This window comes from Bubalus bubalis, chromosome 1 (assembly GCF_019923935.1).
Source record: "Bubalus bubalis isolate 160015118507 breed Murrah chromosome 1, NDDB_SH_1, whole genome shotgun sequence".
NCBI lineage: Eukaryota > Metazoa > Chordata > Mammalia > Artiodactyla > Bovidae > Bubalus > Bubalus bubalis.
Window position 1 is genome coordinate 169,499,214 of NC_059157.1, and position 9,869 is coordinate 169,509,082.

The 9,869-nt window shown below is 36.2% G+C and overlaps 1 long non-coding RNA gene across 1 annotated transcript; it reads right to left on the reverse strand.

Annotated features, from left to right (window-relative positions):
- Nucleotides 1-1,703: 1,703 nt before the first annotated feature.
- LOC112578140 lies at nucleotides 1,704-6,228 on the reverse strand. The gene is made up of 3 exons (XR_003102424.2): nucleotides 5,940-6,228; nucleotides 5,296-5,424; nucleotides 1,704-1,835 (listed from the first exon to the last, which is right to left on the reverse strand). It is a non-coding gene; the product is annotated as an uncharacterized LOC112578140 (long non-coding RNA).
- Nucleotides 6,229-9,869: the final 3,641 nt, after the last annotated feature.

The window sequence follows — 9,869 nt, forward strand, 5'->3', positions numbered from 1 at the left end:
GATATTCAGGATTATTTTGATTGCTCCTGAATATTTTTTATCTAATTAATAGTAACCTTATATGAAAATGTTTTGTATGTCTTGTATTAGGATCCTTTTTTTTTTTTGAAGACATTTTTGACATTTATTCCAAGTCTCCCATTTTATAGATGAATAAGAACACATGCACAGTTTTATAGGACCAGTAGTCTCATTTGCCTTGGTGCCCATTGCAGAATTTGATATTGTAGACTTTTTCCTTTTTCTTTTTTTAATATAAATTTATTTATTCTAATTGGAGGCTAATTACTTTGCAATATTGTAGTGGTTTTGCCATACATTGACATGAATCCACCATGGGTGTACATGTGTTCCCCATCCTGAACCCCCCTTCCACCTCCTTCCCCATCCCATCCCTCTGGGTCAATAATTTTTTCATTTTTCTTATTGAAGTACAGTAAAACAAACATAATAATTTAAAAAAGAAGCATTTCTCTTTGTAGGTTATAATGTTGCTCTCCAAAGAATTTAACATCTATTGTTTTATAAATTATCTTTCTACTCAGTTTATTTTATAAATAATTCTTATGATAATCCTATATTATTCATCTTAAATTAGGAGCAAGTGTAAAATGTAAAACAAATATGAGATTTCAAGTACTGAAGTAGTAGATAAAACTCTCTTAGTGTCTATGTAGATATGTCATTTGGTTTATCTTTATTTTCAATGTCCTTTTCACATTGAAGTATTTATGGCTAATGTGATATTATGCCTAGGATTTTGTTTACAATAATCCAGGGGGCAGGGGAAAGGCACACAAATGGAAGTTAATGCAGAACGTTGTTGGTTAATGAATTCAGGTGAGGGGTACCTGAAGATTCATTGCACTCTTCTCTGTCTTGGATATGTTCAGAATACAGTTTAAAAAATAGAAAAATAAATATATCTGTAGACTCTTCCTCTGTGCTTTACTAACTACTGCAAACAAAAGCTTGTTTAGTAAATATATCAAAATCCCTTTTGCTGGAACTCACCACCTTAAACAGCACTTCCACTATTTTTAAATCCTTCAGGATAAGAGATTTTGTGCAAATTTCTTTGCAGCACTTGGAATTTGTTATAGATAAAAATTAGAGTATAATGGGATCTAATTTTTGCTTTTAAAAAGCTTTCCAAAACCAATATGAGAAACTCCTGCAGTAGTCCTAGATCCCTGAGAGCTCAAGGAACTGAGCAGAGGAACACATCTGGCTCGGAACATCTTTTTTATATTTATTTACTTACTTAGTTAGCTGTACCAGGTCTTAGTTGCACCATGTGTAGGCTTCTCTAGTGGTGATGCATAGGCTCCAGAGCACACAGGTTCAGTAGTCATGGCGCACCAGCTTAGTTGCCCCCAGGCATGTGGGATCTTAGTTTCATGACCAGGGATCCAACCCACATTCCATGCATTGAAATGCAGATTCTTAACCACTGGACCACCAGGGAAATCCCTGACTCAGAGCATCTTATAAAACTTGATGGGTCTCATAACACTCATCAGAGTGTGGAAACAGACAACTTGATGGTCCTTTCCTATGTTAGAGACTTTCTTAAGCCAAAACCTTCTCTTTCATTGCAAGATTTGGCTGCCCTCTCTGATATCTGGCCTCTCTATTACTCATGACCCCTACATTGTATCAATAGGCACATTATAAGGACAAAGAAAGCTTGCATACCAGTATGAGCTGCTCCAGGAAGTTGGAATTGTGTTTTTGTGGTCTCTCTCAAGGGCTTTTGTGATATATGTTGTATCAGTTGATTTATTGCCAAATATCAATCCTCAGCTGATGCAGGGCTTCTGTCCTTCCTTCCTCTACAAATAAAAAACTTATTTGACAAGATTCAAACAATAAAGAAGCATATATTGAAAAAAGGAGAATCTCTTCTTCTGTCCACCTCATCTCACCCCAGAGGTAATCATGCAGTATTTAGAATCTACCTGGAATCCCTCCATATCATCTCAGTTCAACCTGCTGTAACAAAATTCTCCAGACTGGAAGGCTTAAGGACTTCCCAAGTGGTACCTTGGTAAAGAATCTGCCTGCCAATGCAGGAGGTGCAAGAGAGGCGTGTTCGATCCCAGAGTTGGGAAGATCCCCTGGAGAAGGGAATGGAAATCCAGTCCAGTTTTCTTGCCTGGAGAATTCCATGGACAGAAGAACCTGGACAGCTATAGTACTTGGGGTCACAAAGAGTCAGATGCAACTGAGCATGCATGCACGCACAGAAGGCTAAACAACAGATAGATATTTCAAAGTTCTGAAAGGCTGGGAAGTCTAAGTTCAGGATGCCAGCATGGCTTATTTATGGTGAACGCCGTCTTACTGGTTTGCAGATGGCCACCTTCTTGCTGTTTCCTCACATGACAGAGGGTGAGGCGGGGCATGAGTTCTGATCTCTTTTCATAAAAACACTAGTGCCATCATGATCACATTCGTTGTTGCTGTTCAGTCACTAAGTCCTGTCTGACGGTTTGTGAACCCATGGACCCCTGTTCTGTACTATTTCCTGGAGTTTGCTCAAATTCATGTCCATTGAGTTGGTGGTGCTATCTAATCATCTCATCATCTGCCACCCCCTTCTCCTGTTGCCTTCAATCTTTCCCAGTATCAGGGTCTTTCCTAAGGAGATGGCTTTTCACATCAGGTGGCCAAAGCATTGAAGCTTCATTCTTGTGACCTCACCTAAATCTAATTACCTCCCAAAGGCCTCACCTTCAAATGCCATCAAACTGGAGATTAGGGTTTCAAAATACGAATTTTGGAAGGACAAAAACATTCAATCCTCAGTACATATCTTCTGTATATTTACACATTTAAATAAATCAATACTGGTTTTTACAATAGAAATATGCTGTATATGTTCTTTTAAATAAGTTTTTTAACTTAAAAATAGATCACGGATATCTTTGCATATCAGTCCTTGTGGATCAATCTCACTTTTTAAAATAGTATATGATAATCCATAGTATGGCATTTCCAAAATTCATTTAACCATTTTCTATTGAATGACACTTATTGTTTTCATTTTTCTCTACTAATCTTGCAGTTAGCATATACAATCCTATGAGCATGTTATAATATTTCTACAGGATAGATAGAGTCTTAGAAGAAGAATGAGGTTGGGCTGAGTAGTCATAGAACGCATGCATTTAAGACATTGAGGGCCACTACCAAATGGTCCTGCAGAGGGCTCTCCCACTCCCATTTTTTTCATTCTCGCTCACAAGCCCTTTACTCATATCCTTGTATTGACAATCCTGTGTTTCAAACGTTTATCCTATTTTCTGATACTCTGCAAAGGCTCAAGCAAAATTATTTTTGAATTAGTTTATTTTAATTGGAGGATAATTACTTTACAATATTGTGGTAGTTTTTGCTATACATTTACATGAATCAGCCACAAGTGCACATGTGTCCCCCACCCTGAACCTCCCTCCCACATCCCTCCCTACCCTATCCCTCTGGGTTGTCCCAGAGCACCAGCTTTGAGTGCTCTGCTTCATGCATTGAACTTGTACTGGTCATCTATTTTATATATGCTAATATGCATGTTTAAATGCTATTCTCTCTAATCATCCCACCCTCACCTTCTCCCATAGTCCAAAAGTCTGTTCTTTGCATCTGTGTCTCTTTTACTGCCTTGCATATAGGATTGTTGTTACTATCTTCCTAAATTCCACATATGTGTGTTAATACACTGTATTGGTGTTTCTCTTTCTGACTTACTTCACTCTGTATAATAGGCTCCAGCTTCATCCACCACATTAGAACTGACTCAAATATGTTCTTTTTGTATTGCTGAGTAATATTCCATTCTGTACATGTACCACAACTTCCTTATCCATCCATCTGTTGATGGACATCAAAGTTGTTTCCATGTACTAGCTATTGTAAAAAAAGCTGCAATGAACATTGGGGTACATGTGTCTCTTTCAATTCTGGTTTCCTCAGTGTGTATGCCCAGCAGTGGAATTGCTGGGTTGTATGACAGCTATATTTCCAGTTTTTAAAGAATCTCCACACTATTCGCCATAGTGGCTGTACCAGTTTGCATTCCCTCCAGCAGTGTAAGAGGGTTCCCTTTTCTCCACACCCTCTCCAGCATTTATTGTTTGTAGACTTTTTTTTTAATTGTAGTCATTCTGACCAGTGTGAGATGATACCTCATTGCAGTTTCGATTTGCTTTTCTCTAATAATGAGTGATGTTGAGCATCTTTTCATGTGTTTATTAGCCATCTGAATGTCTTTTTTGGAGAAATGTCTGCTTAGTTCCTTGGCCCACTTTTTGATTGTTTTTTTTTTTTTTCTTTTTTTGAGCTGCATGAGCAAGCAATAGTATTTTTATGATGAAAAATTTATATAGACTGGGTGTATACCCAGAAAAGGTGAAAACACAAATTTGAAAAGATACATGAACCCCAATGTATCATAGTTCATAGAAGCTAACGGGGTTCATTAAACCCCAATAGTTCATAGAAGCACTATTTACAATAGCCAAGACGTGGAAGCAACTTAGGTGTCTATCAACAGTTGAATGAATAAAGAAGATGTGGTACATTATACAATGGAATACTACTCAGCCACACAAAGGATGAAATCACTCTATATGAAGCAACATGGATGGACCTAGAGATTATCATACTAAGTGAAGTAAGAGAAAGAGAGAAGAATATCATGGTATCACTTATATGTGGAATCTAAAAAAAAATAAATGAACTACCTTATTTACCAAACAGAAACAGACTCACAGATATAGAAAACAAAGTTATGGTTACCAAATGAAAATTGGGGGGTAGAAGGATAAATTAGGAGTTTGGGATTAGCAAATACACACTAGTATATATATAAATACACTAGTATATATATAAAATAGATAAATCACAGGGACCTACTGTATAGTACAGGGAACTATATTCAATATCTTGTAATAAACTATAATGGAAATGAATCTGAAAAAGGATAAATAGATAACTATATTGATAGATAGATGTAGCTGAATTGCTTTGTTGTATACCTGAAACTAACATAACATTACAAATCAACTGCATTTCAATTTTAAAAATTAATATAGATTTTCAATTTATAATGCATCAAGTTAGTTAATATTTTGCTTTATGATTAGTGATAAAAGTCCTATGCTAAATGACTCTACGCATGTGAGTTCTTATTATATTATTACATGACATCACACTATTAATAACATGCTGTAACTCTCAAAATCCCTAAGGCACATTGGTAGAATGAGAAAGTCAAGGAGAGTTGGAGGTTACCAACAAGGTCTCCACACTTCAGAACCAGCAGCAGCACAAAAACACCAGTCCCTTCACATATTTCTAACATCTCCACAGCCAAGGGAGGCAATGCACCAAATTAATTCTGAAGGCCGAAAATGAGTGTCACTGGGGGAATAAAATTGGGAAAAAATTATTAGCAAGAAGGAGCATCTGCTACCATCACAATGAAATACAGGCACATAGACCATTTTAAAGTGACAAGATTCACAACAATGAAAGTAACGTATGGACAGAAACCCCAGTAACTGCCTCTAAGCACCCGTGCCCTCTAGCTGCTTGCTAACACCCTTATCCCAGACCTGTGAATCACTAAAACGGCTGCAAAAATTGCCAGAATAACCTCTGAGAAGCAGATGGTTATGAAGGCTTCTGTCCAGATGCCAGAATCCCATATGCTTGCCAATCTGTGTTTCCAGCATGCACCATTATATTTAAAATTATATTTTTCCTTTTCCTGCCATGTTCACTCTACCATAATTAACAAGGTTCTAATACTTTTCCAGAAAACAAGATGCAACACAGCCTGTTTGCCTTCCTTCTATAAATAGAAATGTTAAAAGCAAGAGTTGGACACCCTCAAACATTCAACTTAGGTTGCAACTCAACTATTTGGGACTCACATTAGTGGTCTTCATAGAGTCTTTTATATCATTTTTCATTTCAACCGAGTCATTGTCTCCCCTAAGCTCTCCCAACACCACGGAACTAAGAAGGCTGCTCCTTAATTCTTCTCCAAGTCTACTAGAAAAAAAGAAAAAAAAAAGAACAGTTTCTTGTTATGGAATTTTTATTATACAAACCAAGAGGGGAACAGTAAGAAGCAAATTCTCTAGTTTAGAACAATGTGCGGAGTTCTGAAGCCAGCAATGCCTGGCTCACATACCCCACACATCATGACAGCCAAACCTTTGGCACCATCTCAGAGGCTGAGCTTTTAGATACCAAAACAAAGCACTTTGATCAGCACCCAAGGTTTCATGTCACAGTGAGAACTGAAATATTTCCCAAATCCAACTTGACCCTTTGAGGAGCTCAGCAATACAATACCGTTGTTCAGAGGTCAGTCTTTCCAACAATCAGTTTTTCTATTGACTTGTTTACTTGCCTCTAGACCAGAATACCCACCCCCTCCAGGGTCTGGCATCATTGGATGTGGAAAATGTCCAGAATTTCACAAATTGTCTATTTTCGCAACAGTCAATTTGGCATATTTACATGGTGTTTCAATGTAGAACTTTGAAACTACCAATCATTATAAGCAGCATTCTCTCACATTTTTCTTATATTATTTTCCCAGGAATCTCTTACATTATCTTCCCTGTGTACCATAACTATGATATTGGAAAGGAAATATCCGTAAACATTCAGCCTTTCCACAACAACAAAAAGAAGCTTAAATTTATTTCAGTGAATATTTTGGAGTTGTAGAACAGTATGTTAATTTTATTAGCAAATCCAAAACAATATTGTTGTTTTATTTGCCTGTTTGTTTGGTGCAGGGTAGCTGATGTTTTTGAAAAATTTAGATTACATTAAGATATGTGAATCTGAATCAGCAATTTAAAAGTAAGTATTATGACATTTTAATTACATGTTAATGCTTAAACCTTGGAAGTGATGCTGATTTAAGTCAAAATAACTTTTGAGAGTGTTTTTCTTGCCTGCAGCTATCTAGATACCTGACAGGAAGGAAATGGGAAAAGAGAATAAAAAGAGAATAAGTTCTAACTAAAAAATCTAATGAGTTGTGGGTCTGGGTTTTTTGTTGTTTATTTGCATTAGGGTTGATAATAGCAATGGAAAGATATAGGTGCAGTAGGAACATTTGGACATGTCAGCATGCAGGCTACTATGGTTGCATTTGTTTTACAAAAGTGTCAACATTAAGGATGAAAAATTAATGACCAACACTGTAATGCACAATTTCTGTCTATATGTATGCCATTGCTTCCACTGTCACATGATCTTATATTTAGGTTCTGTTGACTCCAGGGGAAGGAAGGAAGGAAAGGAGGGAGGGAGGGAGGAAGAAGCTGAGAAATTCAGTAAGATTTAAACATCAAAATCCCAGAACATCTTTTTCTCAGTATTTCTTCTTCTGAAGGAGAGAGAGGAAAACTACAGAAATATATAAAAATATTTACTTTGAGAAACTAACAATAATGGGTTAAAGACAAAGATTCATTAAAATTTTGTACTTAAGTATATTGATCTTTCATAAAAAAAATCATAAAGGCCTAAAATAAGGCCACATATGGATAATCTAAAACAAATTGAAATGGATAAATATTATTAATATGTTTCTGTTGGAGAGTGGTGTTTTATTTACAGCAATTTTTTTCATTGATTTTGCTCTGGACTTCCTAATAATGTTTGTAATTATTTTTTCTTAAACTTAAAGCTCCAGCCACACTCAGATCTTTGCATTTAATGAAGCACTTGCCTCATGGCCCTATGGTTTTGCACCGGCTATTGTTCTGCGGACAATATGCATTTTCTACAATCCCTGACACACACAAAACTAGCCAACAAGGAAGTTTTTTGTTTATATGAACCAAAGAGAATCCAGATACAGATGTAGGTGTGAGATAATTTTTTAATATTATTAAGGTGACAATTCAAATCAGTGAGTTAATTATTTTGTCCACAACAAGCATTGGAAGAATTTGCAAATTATTTATAAAATAAGTAAACCTAGACCCCTGCCTTATGGTTTATTCAAAACTAGATTCCAGAGCTTTAGTAGTTTGAAATTTAAAAATAAAACTATATAACTATTCACATCAGATCAGATCAGATCAGTCGTTCAGTCATGTCCGACTCTTTGAGACCCCATGAATCGCAGCACGCCAGGCCTCTCTGTCCATCACCAACTCCTGGAGTTCACCCAGACTCACGTCCATTGAGTCAGTGATGCCATCCAGCCATCTCATCCTCTGTCGTCCCCTTCTCCTCTTGCGCCCAATCCCTCCCAGCATCAGAGTCTTTGCCAATGAGTCAACTCTTCGCATGAGGTGGCCAAAGTATTGGAGTTTCAGCTTTAGCATCATTCCTTCCAAAGAAATCCCAGGACTGATCTCCTTTAGGATGGACTGGTTGGATCTCCTTGCAGTCCAAGGGACTCTCAAGAGTCTTCTCCAACACCACAGTTCAAAAGCATCAATTCTTCAGCACTCAGCCTTCTTCACAGTCCAACTCTCACATCCATACATGACCACAGGAAAAACCATAGCCTTGACTAGACAAAACTTTGTTGGCAAAGTAATGTCTCTGCTTTTGAATATGCTATCTAGGTTGGTCATAACTTTCCTTCCAAGGAGTAAGCGTCTCTTAATTTCATGGCTGCAATCACCATCTGCAGTGATTTTGGAGCCCAGAAAAATAAAGTCTGACACTGTTTCCACTGTTTCCCCATCTATTTGCCATGAAGTGATGGGACCAGATGCCATGAATATCATTTATAAAAATAATTTTTCTAAAAATCAGCAACAGTGTGCAAAGTTATGAAAAAAAACAAGTAACTAAACATAGGATGCAAATAATTAATATATATGATGATAAACTCAATAACAATTAGATAAGTGTAAATCAAAATATCTAGTCTATACATCTTATCACTTATCAGAATATCTTATAAATATGTGAGGGGGTGAAAAAAGTCATTCTCAAATGTGAGTGGAATTCTAAATATGGATTTTAAAGGACATTTAGACAATAACTCCAAATTCCATATGTGCATATATGTCAATCCAGAAACTTTAGTTTTGAGGACTCTGTCTCATAGTTATATTCTTATATGCATACAAAGACACACAAACACATACACACACAGTCATTGTAGCATCATTTGTTATAGCGATAATATGGAGATAACAAAAGTGCATCAACAGGAGATTGGTTAAATCAATTAGAACTCAACCATACAACAGCAAATTTAGGCTACCATTAAAAAGCATAAAGTATGTCTATACTAACCAAGTTGGACAAATGTTCATGATATGCTTTTAAGTCAAAACAAACTTTTTAAGAACCAAATGCATTGAAAGCTTATACATACAAATTATAAAATTAATCTTATAAATAGATACACATGATGTAATTATACATGCATGCTTCAACCTGCTTATGAGTCATCTCCTTTTGAACCCTTCTCAATTTCCTTGTGAATATGAGATACGCCTCTCAAATTCATACCTTATGAATACACCTACAATCCACTACCATCACACCCTTGTAGCTTCTGATCAAATAAAGATTAAAATGCTTCTCAGTGAAAAAAAAATGCAAACAAACTTATTTACAAGAGAGAAATAGACCTACAGACATATAAAAATATGTATGGGTATCAAAGAGGAAGGTAGGGAGAAGGGATAAATTAGGCTGCTGGGATTAACATATATTAATACACACTTCTATATGTAAAATAGATTACCAACAAGGATCTACTGTAAAACAAAGGGAACTAGACTTAATTTGGTAAAAATTACAGGAGAAAATACTCTGAAAAAGAATATCTATCTATCTGTCTGTCAGAATCACTGTGCTGTACA